At 36.2% G+C, this 14,597-nt stretch overlaps 1 pseudogene; it reads left to right on the top strand.

Moving 5' to 3' along the window:
- The first annotated feature begins 4,739 nt into the window (after positions 1-4,739).
- LOC137740248 (F-box/kelch-repeat protein At5g15710-like) lies at positions 4,740-6,932 on the top strand (annotated as a pseudogene).
- Positions 6,933-14,597: the final 7,665 nt, after the last annotated feature.

Raw genomic sequence — 14,597 nt, 5'->3', positions numbered from 1 at the left:
TTGACCTACTGGAGATTTTTTTAGTGTGACCGTTACACGAGGTGGTACATCACATGTCTCAATATAAATAATGGGTTAAGTGTGTTAAAAGGTTAATAACTTAAAAATTAAAAATTTTCACTACTTGCATAAAAACAAGTAATGTATCATCCGTGTTCCCATCACAACTAAAAATTTCTCTACATTGCAAGCTTTTAACATATTTGAAAGCAAAATTTAGATCAGTGTGATTGAACAGTACGTATTATAGTCATGATAATGTTGACAATCGAAAGCAATATGCCAACTTTTACGTACAAACTGCTATTATTGAAAGATGTTGTAAATTCGAATTTATTAAAATTAACAGTCAAAGTGATGCATGGAAAATTTGAGCCATGAATCAAACAAGTTGGTTTGCTAACGGTTCATCGAGGTGAGTCAAAACCAAATTACTCACGGGCAGCCTTCAATTTGGGGATCATGATCCGTGAGTCGCAAGTTTGAACTTAGAAACATTTTATCATTGCAACCCTAATTAACAGAGAGAGAGGTTTGAATTCGGGTGCAAAAATCTAACATTATCCATATATGCAACAATTTTGTTTCTTTTCGTCACACGATTTTTTTATCTACGATGACCATCATTTCTTTTTCTTTTGTTGAAAAACGGGGCTAAAGTAAGAGTCCAAACAAACCCTACTCAATACTACATTTAGATTAGGAGGTCCCAAGTCGATCTTCACGAATAAAACTAACTGAATAAGAAAAAGGATTATCAAAATTTAAATCAAGACCATAAGTCACTAAATTGTCCGCCACAAAATATCATTTCATCTCTCCTTATAATTTAGATTGTTATAGCTTTCATGGGCCAGCCTTCATACCTAACATGTACACCATTTGTCAATAATAATGGAAGAGATGCAAAGTATGGAGCTTACATATACCTAATTTCAGGTCGACCATACACATTGAGTATTTATTTGGGTACTGAGTTTTCTGTCCATTTATCAGAAAATACAATAAGAGAGCTGTGGAATTCTCAACCACAAGTTGCTTCATTTTGAAAAACTTCATTCTCCTATTAAATAATCTATTTGCAATATAAAATGAAAGGACAATTATTTTAGTTGGCTAATTTTTTAAAGTTGGGCATGTTTGAAAATACTTTTAAAATGACTGAAAATGTTCTTGAGGAAAGTGTTTTTGAATTATGTGTTTCTTGCATAAAGCACTTAAAGTGCTTTTTTAGGATTCACTTGCTTTTTACTAAAGATTAGTTCCAAAAGCACCTTTATCAACAACGTTTTCAATCGTTTTAAAAACACTTGCAAATACAGTCAAAGCATAAAAGTTGTATTTAATATTTATCTTCAAATGTCGTATTAGGTGTCGAAGACTTGGACTGCACGACAATTCATTAAAGACCATAATTCATGGAACTCCAAATAGAAAACTAGAATCATATCACTGCATATCTTTAGGATTGTGAGATGAATATAATTGCCTAGTTTTAGGAAATCAACTTAATATATTTGATCCACACATGATTTTCGTAGTCCTTCAGAATCCGCAACACTAATTCGATTTTCTTTTTAACGCGCTTGTGACCATAGACGACCAAACATCCTTCCACCGCAGCTATGCCCTTATGAATAAAGTGAGAGTCAAAACATCGATCAGGCAGTGGAATTACCTGCCACGGTTGGAACGATCTACTCCTACCCGGAGAACCTTATACTCGTTGGTAAAAGGACTGAATCCATAGAGAAATTTGTGGTCGATTTCTGCATCAGGAAGCACTGCAAACTCTCTTGTGCTAGCCTGCTAGGGTTAAATACAAGAACATGTTCATCACTTGATGCACAGACCAAACCGTTGATACTCTGTACACAAATTCGGAGTAAGATATGTACGGAGAGTACGTAAGTTGTGTTGGATGTCCTTGCTGATCTATCCCTGAAAAGAAGAAGAAGAGCCAGTGCTTACTTTTTTGTAAAGTGAAGAGGAGTTTTGTAGTATTTTTCTTGTAGTTGTGGCAATGGAAGTTCGTGTGAGCTGTGACAAAGGAAGGGCTGCGGATAAGGAGGACTAAAACTTGCATACGTACCAAAATCGCATTGGCGACTTTGCCGGCAGCCTTGGGAGTATTTGATGGAATATCATGTCCCTTGGGAGCTCTGGCTGATCAACTTTTATGTACATATTGACGATTTTTTCCAAGAAATCTCCAACGAAAAATACACTCTATGTGCTCTTTTATATCGAATCGATAATAATAAGTTAATTTGTACCGAATTAATTAAATAATTATGAATAAATGAGTCAGAAAAAGTCTGAAGCAATAGGCTTGGAAACAAATAGAAGAAGATTAACAAAGTGAGAGATGGTAAGTCAAAAAAGAAATTAACTTGGCTCGTTAAAATTAAGGAGGAGTTCCTCCTCAAGACATTTACTGACTGATCACTGAATTTCGTGCTCATAATCAAAACCGTTCATATTATTAATAACTTCATAAATATCATAGATGCAAAAATTAATAAAATATGAGATATGTTGGTCATCGAACCATATAATGACACATGAATGGATCTGGTAAAATAATTATGAACTGCTATTGTTGATTAACTAAACGATCTTATTTTAATTGATTTTTGCAGTAATGATAAATACGAAGTTCTGTAAATTTGTCACCAAGTATCTTGAGAAGAAACTCCTCAATTTTAAGAAGCCAAGCCTTTTTCTTCAGGAAAAAGGCAGAGAAAAAATAAAATAAAATAAAGCATAGAAAACGGGATTTATAATCTAAGACACAAATTCGACCAAAAATAATATCAACACGTGTACACATACAAAAATATCAGGTTATATGTCAAGTTTATCAATTCCTTCTATGAAGTTTTATGGCGATTCGGAACAACGTTCAACCTCCATGCCAAAATTTGTCTCGACCGCTAGGGCAAGTGAACAAAAGTAGACAGACGATGAAAAGCAAAATTTAAGCCAATTTAGGTTTCTATCCTTTTTCTAGGGTTTGCGGCCCTGGTATACTGATATTTATATAGAGTGGGGAAGCTTGGATCACAAGTAACAAAATCCTTGCTGCCAAGTAAATAAAATATGGCCGTCGATCACAGATCTATGCAAAACGTATAAATTGAGATATTTTGAAATTCTCGCAGGATACTAGGGAATGTAAATAGTGGATCATCTAATGTATATATTATTCTAGATGATAAATTACTCACAATCTACAACTATCATGCAAGATTTACCTTGAGTTGGAGAAAACGCCTTGAGACCTTATAATATCCCCAATATTGGATCAAGGATTGTGCTATACACATACTCTTTTTTACATCCTACACACTTTTATGTCATTTGATTTTTTTTTTTTTTAATTCATTCAATTTGACGATCGAAAATTGAGAGAAATGTATGGAAGATAAAAAGAAGTGCGTGGATAACACCACCCTTAGATCAAATAGTCTCTCCTCCCAGCTACACTTGCACCACACCCCACTTAAAATCAAGGATACTACATTAGTATCCAAAAAGGCACTCGTTTATCCATTACAACAAAATCCATTTGAGGGAACTTGATGAATAATAGCTGAAGATGAAGTTGGATTGCTTCATATTCTTTCTTAGGGTTTTACCCTCATCAACCATTGGTAACAAGAAAGAGTTAGACTATAGAAAATGCAGCATTTGGTTTTTTTCATAAGATTATATGGAAGACTTGCAGCAAATTTTTCCTATTTTCATTTGAATCTTCATAAAATCAGGATACCATATTAGTATTCAAAAAGGCTTTTTCAGGATATGAGCGACTGGTTGACTATTTTGCTATTGACTAACAGCTCACACTTTGCAACTTTTAGCAAGATTTATCTCAAGTTGGAGGAATTCTCAAGAACTAATCCCCCAAATGTTAATTTATATACAAAAATTTTAATTTTACACAGTTTTGAGATATGAAAGGTTAAACCAGACCAAACACCTCCTATCAGCTACTCCATATTAGAAGACGCACAGAGAAATATTATCTTCCCTCCTCCTCTCCTCTTACACTTTCATTTTACATAAATTAATTATAACCGTTCAAAAAAAAAAAAAAGAGAGAAAGATGAGTAGAAAAGAGAATCCTTCTCCAATACCCACCTCTGCTTACCGTTGACATGTGGTAAACAACAATGCATCCGTTTGGTGCATTTCTGTAGATTAAAGCCAAAACAAGTTAAACAAACCACTAGAAACATAAGTGGAGCCCATCGTGACAAAAGTACCAGCAATTTAGTGGAGCCCATCGTGACAAAAGTACCAGCAATTTAGTGGAGCCCATCGTGACAAAAGTACCGGCAATTTAGTGGACCCCAATAATCTAATTGCAAAGACTAAAGAGGTAAAGTCACCTTTTAGAGCAAAAATTTACTACTTATCTTTTACACGACCACACCTAACCACCAATCACTGCCGTCCAGTTTGCTTGATAGGTCCCCAGTCAAACAACATTATCAACCAGCAGAAAAAGAATCAAATCCTTGACACATTACTTCTCTAACGTGGCACCCTATCATTGGATAGACATCAAAATCATGCAGATAATTTAGCAGCAGATTAGAACCTGTAGAAACATTTTTGTGGATTCTTCTTTGTCCATTTTGTCAAATAGTGACAAAGTAAATCAAACTAAAATGTAAAAAAGAAATAGTCTTGAAATTAGGACACCCCCAAAGGTCTTTCCCCTAATTTCTATGCCTGAATTTACTTATTTGTGCTCCTCCAACAAGCTGTTTCCTTCGCCAAGCAGAAGCCATGGAAGATTGCTGAATCATGAGGAAACCCATCTCAAATCACAAGGTGAAAAGCTTGAGTTTGTGCTGGTAATTGATCTTTGCTTAGAAAGGTTCTATCTTTAACTTAACCAATCTTGCAATATGCAAAGATTATGAGTTTTGGATCTGAGTGAAGATTAGTGCTTTTTTGTATAATCTCAATTGTAATGCTGTGATTGTTATAGATTTTAGTTTTTGAATTCTGGGTTTTGTTGTTCGGTGCTGGAAGTTCGTAGTTGGCATTGAAATTTTTGATCTTTTCGGGTAGGAAGCATGGTTAGGATTTAGGAACTGGGGACTAGGGTTGAACCGTAGGAGTGAAATTTGGGTTGATTGGGGTTTTATCATCATGGATGGTTCTGGGGAATCTTCTGAATCTGTGTCTGCTGTAACAAATTCGAAATCTATGGGAAATGGGTTTTCGAGTGTAGATGATAGGTGCCTGAAGCAAGTGTCTCCGCTTAGAGGTGGCGGGTCAAGGAACACGAGTCCGGTGGGTTGTGTAAGATCAAGGAATACAAGCCCTTCTAAGCAAAAGGTGGTTAAGACAAAGCCTCGAGGACTAGATGAAGAAACGGCTTCTACATTTGGGAAACCAGTTCAACCTGATGTTCAGATGGAGGATAATATATGGGCAATGTTGCCCGAGGATTTGTTGAATGAGGTATTAGCTAGAATTCCGCCGTTCATGATTTTTAGGCTCCGCTGTGTATGTAAACGGTGGAATACAATTCTACAAGATAGAAGCTTTCTTAAGTTTCACTCACAAGTGCCGTCTCATGGGCCTTGTCTTCTCACATTCTGGAAGAACTCTCAGACCCCACAATGCTCAGTCTTCAGCTTGCCATTAAAAACGTGGTACAGGATTCCATTCACATTTTTGCCACAGTGGGCGTTTTGGTTAGTTGGTTCTTCGGCTGGCTTAGTTTGCTTTTCCGGGCTTGATGGCTTAAATTTTAGAGCCTTGGTTTGTAACCCTCTTACACAAACTTGGAGGACATTACCAAGTATGCATTATAATCAGCAAAGGCAGCTAATAATGGTTGTTGATAGGAAGGACCGGTCGTTTAAAGTTATAGCTACTAGTGATATTTATGGTGACAAATCACTGCCCACTGAAGTATATGATTCGAAGCTCAATACATGGTCAATTCACCAGATAATGCCTGCAGTTAATCTTTGCTCCTCAAAGATGGCATATTGTGACTCCAGATTATATTTGGAAACCCTTTCTCCACTTGGCCTGATGATGTATCGACTGGACACAGGGTACTGGGAACACATTCCAGCTAAGTTCCCGCGGTCTCTATTGGATGGTTATTTGGTTGCTGGCACCCAGAAGCGTCTGTTTCTAGTTGGAAGGATTGGTCTTTATAGTACTCTTCAGAGTATGAGAATCTGGGAACTGGATCATGCTAAATTTGTATGGGTGGAGATTAGCAGGATGCCCCCAAAGTATTTCCGATCTCTGTTAAGGTTATCAGCTGAGAGGTTCGAGTGCTCTGGACAGGATAACTTGATTTGCTTCACATCTTGGAACCAAGGGAAGGGTCTTCTTTACGACGTTGATAAGAAGGTGTGGTCGTGGATAGCAGGCTGTGCTCTGCAGTCATACAACAGCCAGGTTTGTTTCTATGAGCCGAGATTTGATGCTTCCATATACTAAGCAGAAAATTTTGCGCTCCATTTTTTGCAATTACAAGTCAGAGAATTTTTAGCGGATATCATCTCCTGTTGGCATCGTTCTCTTGATCCATTCTTTGCTACATCAAAAAATTGATGCTCAATGGATTCAAGGTTTTTGACGCTGGACTTGTTGGCTAATCTTTTGAGTTGTTGAGTTGAACGGCCTCGTGGATTGCAATGTTAGTACATCCCAGAAAACCAGTTTTGTAAATGAGATATTATCGACTGCACTTGGCGATATTACCTAGTACAAGAGCCCTGTTATGTCTATTGTCCAGTGATTGAACAAGGCTTTAGTTTTGAGACAAAGGCTGGTCTTGGTGGAGAAAGAACATGGTCGATCGGGTTAAAAACTGTAAGAAGGCAACTTTTCAAATTCTTGTAAACGTTTTGAAACGATTAACAAACCAACCTGTATCTTTTGAAGTGTTTCCGTGCCTTGATCATTTCAGTTAAATTCCTCATCTCTCTTTTGGTTGGTGTTATAGGTCTCTTTTTTCAATCAGTTCCATTTCCCAGGCAAAAATGAATTTTGGAGTTGTGACCTAGTAAAATGGACCACTGGCTTTCAAATGATTAAAGCCCATTGGGTTTTGGTCCCTCCCCCATCAACATGGGTATATGCATTTCCACCTTTGCCTTAAGAAAACAAGTAACAAATGAACAAAGTTGTTCTTGTGTACATGGTATACCAAAGAAAAAAAATCGAGTGCAATCTAAAGGGATCTTTGATCTTGTATTAAAAAAAAAAAAAAAAAAGAGAAAATGAACATTTTGTTATTGGGTTCTCAAATGGATCCCTTTACAAGTTCGCATATTGTAAATTGATCATGTTTCTTGTTGAGAGTATCCCACACCGAATATAGTCTTGCATAAACTTCCACATGTATTGTCAAGTGTTTTTGATTTAAATATTTACATTCTAGCATAGTATTAGAGCACATTGTATTTACGTGTCATGTCACATATACTGTCTCGTCACACTAATTTTTTAATACTTCTTTAAAGTGCTTAGGATATTTTGATAGTATCTTATGCTAGAGATGAAAGTCTTGCATAAAGTGCTTAAAAGTTTATGTGCCTCTAATTGATTTCATATTGAATGCTCACATTCTAACATTTCTAACACATTATCATCACATCAAGTATATCGCAGGCGAGCATGTGTGTGTGTATATTTTAATGATCCAACTATCTATCTTTTAGATATTTCCTCAAAAATAAAATCTATAAAAAAAAATCACTAAAATTTAGAAGCATATGATCGTCTGATTAAATAATGGTCGTTTAATGTTTCTTTTTTTTTTTTTTTTTTTTCAAAAATGTATTCGTCAATTTTTTTCACTATAAATGAATATCTTAATGATTTTGGATTTATCTAAATTTTTTTATGAAGATAATCTATGAATGATGAATTAAAATACAGGCAATTCGAATCATATTTAGAAAAATTATAAAATGAACCCTACAAAATGTGAACGTAAAAAAATAGGTCCTCCAATATCCTAACCGACATATATAGATATGTGCACACAAGCATGCATGTGTTGTGTCCTTTTCGAGACCAATGAATCAGATTCTGATTTTAGTGTTGATCAATCCCATGCTTTGAAGGTAACCGTGGTACGACATGCATATACAACTTCCTAAATCTCAAAAGCTTCACCTGAGCTGGTACAGAAATTAAGATTATTGCGTGAGACGAGATGCATGTCTCTCATCCAATTTTGTATTGTGTCTATAACCATACGTGGCAGCTCGGAACCAGCACAAAGGTTCATTCTGGTTTGTGCTCCTCATCAATTTTCTGTGGGTAGATTGTTGACTATTCGGATAACTATGTCAAATATCTCCCCAAACAACTCTGGAGACAAAGACAATATTGGTAACAGGAGCGACTTTTCCCATGCCAATATTTCCATTTCCATTAGCTAGCTGTAGAACTTTTTCCCTGTAAATTTCTGTGGTGGTCTTAGTACGTTTTGTTATTTGTTACTGCAGACTGCATTCAGAGCTAGCCAACAAACTTGCATGATAATTTTTTGAGCAAGATAGATGTTTTCGTTAAAAGTCTTTGTGATACGATGGATTTTGTAGACAATATTGATGTGTCAATAACATGTTAAAAATATTTTGTTATTGAAACGTTATTTGTAAATATTATCGACGTTTTATCAATACAATCATTTAATTAAAAAATATAAAGGTTCTAAATATGGTTCCTATTTGAGATTTTGATTTTCCAGCAAGCCAATATTTTCTATGAGAATTATAGTTTGAGAAGGTGTTTGTTAATAAAGCAATATTTGTTGTGTGCTATGCCGGCCAATATGTCTGGAACCAACTAGAAAGCACACCATATGCACTGTTCTCAAGATGAAAGCACTATCACATAGTTGGAGGTCACGCCCTCGTGTTCTAAAATTCCAACACGCCATAGGAAATAGGAACCCTAATTTGTTTAAGGGGATGTGTTTTGAGCAATTCTATGCGAAATCACTTGTCAGTGTTTCTGCAGGCTCTTAATTTGATGCATTGTTTTGATGCTCCCCATGCCCTCTTCGGGAACCATGCAGGCTTGCCTACCCACCACCTCCTTCCCTCTTAACTCTTAATCATATATGCAATTAACAAATTTCCTATTAATTAGTTTTTTCCAACATGCCTAATTTTGCTACATCCAAATACAACAATTGTTGCTTTTTCTTTAAAATTTTACGACTATTATTTTTATTACTACAGTAGTATATGCAGAAATTTTGTTTTTTGTATTCTTATTTATTTTTGATGTGTAATTCTCTTTCGATTTCTTCATATAATTTCAAGAAAAGGATTAGGAAGAAATGAGTCAGTTGAGCTAATCATGTTGAAGCATTTGATGTGTTGTGAACACAATGAATATTCTCCGCTGTACAAAGACAAAGAAATTTACTTCTGGCAGAAGTCTTAAAAGGTATCCAATGAGAAGGTAAACCAGCTTTGTTTAAAAATCTCTGGCTTCTACTTATTTGTAATTTATACCGAAAGGTGCATGAGGACCGAATCTCTGACTGACATGATCCTTGCAGCTACGATATACTGAGCCGATTATAATTATCTAATCATATTTTCACTTAGTGTTAGTTGGTTTAGTAAGTAAATGAAAAGTAACAGCTCATATCTGATGACCATTCAACTTGGTGATATATAATTAAGCTTGCAAAAGTAAGATTTCCATGAATATTACACACTAATACCAACATGCTTACCTTGCAAAATGCCAAATAAAACTAGTACAATTGTAATTAGTTTATACTTAATTTTACCCTTTTACTAGTGCTAATGTCTGATATTTTGACCTTCCTCAAATTATGGTGGTCCTGCACTTAACTACTTCGATTTACAATTTAGTTTTGATAACTACTGTCTAGCCTTTTCTCGAGCTACCCTGATCATATCAGCATATACTACAAGGGGTTGTTAGTGACTTATTCTTTAAGCCTACCTTAAATTAATTACTTCGTTGCATGCATGCCAATAAAGACATGAACCAAAAAAATTAAAAACCCTATACATATTAATTTCATTTCATATGAATCATCGTACGTTTTATGGCCTGTTAACCACTAAAGATTGAATCCGGATCCTCGTTGGATCCTCTTTGTGAGAATCCCAGAGATCCGTGAATCGTATCTGTTCATCGTACATTGTGCGGTCAAAAATAATTTAAATAATTTTATTTAAAATTAAATACAAACAGTACTTGATAAAACTGATCGTACAATGTACAATAAACGGACACGATTTACATATTCTCAGAATCCTCACCAAAAGGATCCGAAGAATGTTGTTGGCTAAAGATTATGTATAGCTAACTTGTGAAACCACATTTAAAGTTTTGAAAACTGGAAAAGTTGTTTAACTTTCACTGTTTTCTCAAAGGGAGATTATATTCACATATCCAAAATTACTTCTCCTATATCTTTCTAAATTTTTAATATTTTTCTAAGTGTTAGTGGTGTGTAGAAAATATTAAAAAAGCAAATAGGTATGGAAGAAGTAATTTGGGATGTATGAATATAATTTATCTTCTCGAATACTTTTCTTGGTTGCACATGAGAGTTTCGAATACTTTATAGATTAAATGAATTAGTTTCGGGTTCTTCCAAGTCCTGCCGGTACTCTCGAGAATTATATTTTACGCAGGTAAGTACATGTCTGAACCCTACCTTGTACTTGGGTTTGAACTCTCTCTATAAAACCCACATTAGTCTCTCCAAGTTTCCTCTCTTTTTGTTGTCAATCTAAGATCACTACCGTTTTGCTAGAAGGTTAAGGCTAAGAAGAAACTAAACACAATGATGCTACAGCTTACAATCTTGGTAGTAGGGCTTCTTTTTGTTATGCATGCCCTAGGCCAGTCTAGCACTGCACATGCTCATCAAGGTAGATATGTACTAGATATCTATAGCTTTTTCTCTTCTATATATTCGGGCTGGGGATTTCTCATGCATAGAACTTTATGGAGTATTTTCTCTTATAGCACTCCTGTTTAATGTGTAGGTAAAGGAGATATTTCCGTGACTGGGAAACATGCAGTATTGCCTGATCAAAAGGTAAAGCATACTTTAACCTTGAACGCTCCTCAGAGAGTTTCTTGCACTCCTCAAATAGCACCACTATACTGAATGGTGTTATTTGAACTGTGTTTCAGAAGTGCAAGAAGCTTTCTGGGGAGTATGTGAATAGTGAGCGCTTCTCTTGTTCTATATGATTTAAATTGATATATAAGCTAATCCATATAAGTATGCAGGAACCAAATGTTGATGGAATTTCAATAGCTGGGTCAAGGATGATATGGCTTGGAGGAAGGAAAATGGTGGCACACAAAGTGTTAAGGAAATTAGAGCCAGCAAGACCAGCTGGGCAGCTGAATGAAGAGGCTAGTACCACCTTCAAGAATTCAGGTGCAAACCGTAGTAGTTCTGATGGAAATTGTGCCTTTGAAGGAAAGGGAGATCTAAATGTAAAATGTAAACTTGGAGATCGTGATAAAAGTGATACTAGTACTACTAGTTCTAAGAAGTACTCCAAAGTTTCTCATCATGATTTTGTAGCTTTTGGTGCTGATTATCACGGGCCTGCACGCCATCCTCCCAAACACAATTGAGAAAACTTTGATCGATCTTAGATTATCTGCCTTCCCCGGCTTGTGGTGTCAGATGCTCTTGTGAAAACATATGTGGGATAGTTATATCATGTAGTAGCTATATATAGCTAGCTAGTGTAGTTGTATGTATTAGTATTCAAAGAATATATATATATATATATATATATATATGTTGGAGGGGATTTTCTTTGCTTAATTTGATGCTTCCTTGCAATATATTTGAGTAATGGATGGAAAACTATGGGATTACCATATTGTTTTATGATGGTTGTGGAACCAATTTTGAGATGTTGGTTTTGAGAAAGGTGGTGAATTATACATGATTCATGTTATATACTTGTTCTCTAATTGCAGGCAAGGATAATTCTAAAGCTTCAAGCAATTCCCATGGAAAACCTCAAAACAAATTAAACCAAGTACAGCTCTCTCTCTCTCTCTCTCTCTCTCTCTCTCTCTCTCTCTCTATCACACACACACACACACACAAACTTTCAGAATTACTTCCAATTTTGGCTTTATTATTTTTTAACATTGGAGGGTTCGAACCCTATAACTAGCCTATTCCAACAGCTTAACTTTTGACTTTAATTTGATTCTAACTTGGTTATATGTTTACACATGAACCAGGATGATATGAAGACACTGGAGCTGACAGCATTGAAAAGTACTTCTGCCGGTAGTTTGGAAATTCCCAGAGATCTTAAACCAAATCACTCCCAAAATTTCAAGACAAAGCGGCCAACAACCAAGGCTCCAAAGAGTACAACTTATGACGAAAAAGGTGATCATAAGTTGACAGATGAAGCAAGAAGGCTTCTTAAGGCGACAAGAGAGATAGTAAACCTGATGCATAAAGATTATCATCGAATGGGAAGCCGCAAGCCGCCGATACACAATTTTGAGCCACGGGCTTGAGATTGAGTAGCACTCAATCTTTTTCAAACGTACGGGTTTAGCTAGCTAGGCTCACAATTTTGCCCACCTAGGAATATCTACAAATCAGTCCACTATAGCTAGCCTACATAGAATACGGTGTATTACTGTGTGTTTCTTTAATTTATTTTCTTTGTTTTTATCAAGCTTAGGAAACTATAACAAATAGTGCTCTGAAATAAAAGTGTGCATGACTTCATATCATACAGCTCGCCTCAGCTGCTAATCGGTAGTTAGACTAGTTCTGTCAAGTATGATGTATATCATAATGCTGCTAATTAAGTAACTTATTTGTGATTTTTTTCTCCCTTTATATAGTTCAATTCATGGGATTCTCTTCATGAAAAACTTGGTAAAAGGTAAGCTTGCCCTATAGGTAATTGTGTGTCTGGATACTCAAGTTGCCCTTTCTAAAATGGGTTGTCTCATACTTTTTGGTTGGCTTAATTAGTAAATTAATTGCAAAGAGCTTATAACTCAGTTACTTAAGGACATTCAGATCTTGGTACCCATCAAGATCCTGAGTTCACAAAACTCAATATCATACCAACTAATATCGGACTATTCAACTTGATCTCTTATTGCTAGTAAGTTTTACAAAGTATGATCTCCATGAAAATTTTACACTACACTTAGTTACCTTGCACAATGCCAATGATAATTGGTACAATTAATTAACACAAACTTTACTATTGCTGAAGCTGAATAATGATCAGATCCTTTTACGTCTTCCCCACTTAATTGAGAAATATCTCTGATTCTCTCAGAGTGGTCCTGAACCTCTTTTTTTTGGACAAGAGTGGTCCTGAACTTAATTAATCAGTATACTTGTTGGTCATAAAAATTACAAAGCCTACGTGACGCGCAGACCGAGGAACTAATAAGCTAACTACGTCGTTCGGTTGAACGCGGGGTGTGCCAACTCGTCAGCCGAGCTCGGCCGATGAGTAAAATTTGTTGATGTTGCATTGAGCGCGTTGCTGACTTCTTTATCTTGCGACTGCGGCCGAGGAAGGAACAAATCTCGGCCTTTAAATTCTCGAGCCTGAAGACAAGGTTGCTAGTTCTGCGAAGTTCAATATCAAATTCGGCTCTCAGGGTGCTGAATGTAGTAACATGGTAACACCTCACTTCGCCGAGAAGGCTAATGAGATGACCTCTGCCAACAAGGATTCGAAAATCCTTCTCGACCGAGACTTGGATAGATAACCAGTCGGCCTCGACGCAGTACTGTTTATCCAAACTGAAGATGCTTCGGCAACAGTGCTGTTTATCCAAACTGAAGATGTTCGCCGGTTGCCTTCACAGTGCTGTTTATCCAAACTGAAGATGTGTCAGTGGAAAAAAGAAAATAAAAAATCTCAAGATGTTTGAGGGGTTTTGCGCAGGGCAGTTGTGTGTTGAGTTGGAGGTCCCTTGAATGGTGTTCGCAACCTTGTATTTAGGAAGCAGATGTGTGGTGCGGCTTCACTAGTAGATTTTGATTTCAATTCAAACTAGATAAGCGAGAGCCTATCTTTAGCAAATGACAGAAAGCCATCATCACCTGACTTTGCTTCGGTATTATCACCGTTATTCAAAAAGCCCATGTTTTTCCCTTCTTATCTTCTGGATGCATTCCACGTGGCCATTTCCTTATCTCATGATAGGCCAAAGCCTATCACCACCTATTTGCCCGTGTGCAACCATGCATGCCACATGCTTTTCTTCCAACCACACGCACACATGCAAAACACCTTCTCTGAAAATGCATAGCCGCACGATATTTAAGCCACTTGCACATAACCATGCATTAGAATAGAATCCCAATATTGCAAAATAACGGCATGATTTGGGTTTCTTAATGCGATTGAAGAACTTGAAAAACTATCCAGACCAAGTGCACGCAATTTGATATCAAAAACTTATCTTCGATCTTCTAATCCGATAGCATTTAATCTTTTGGACTCCTTAATTATCTCCACATTTTTAGAAATAATTTTCTTGATAATTCTCCAGATAACATCGTG

The sequence above is a fragment of the Pyrus communis genome, chromosome 7 (assembly GCF_963583255.1).
Source record: "Pyrus communis chromosome 7, drPyrComm1.1, whole genome shotgun sequence".
NCBI classification, from domain to species: Eukaryota; Viridiplantae; Streptophyta; class Magnoliopsida; order Rosales; family Rosaceae; genus Pyrus; species Pyrus communis.
This window is presented reverse-complemented; position numbering and strand designations above follow the sequence as displayed.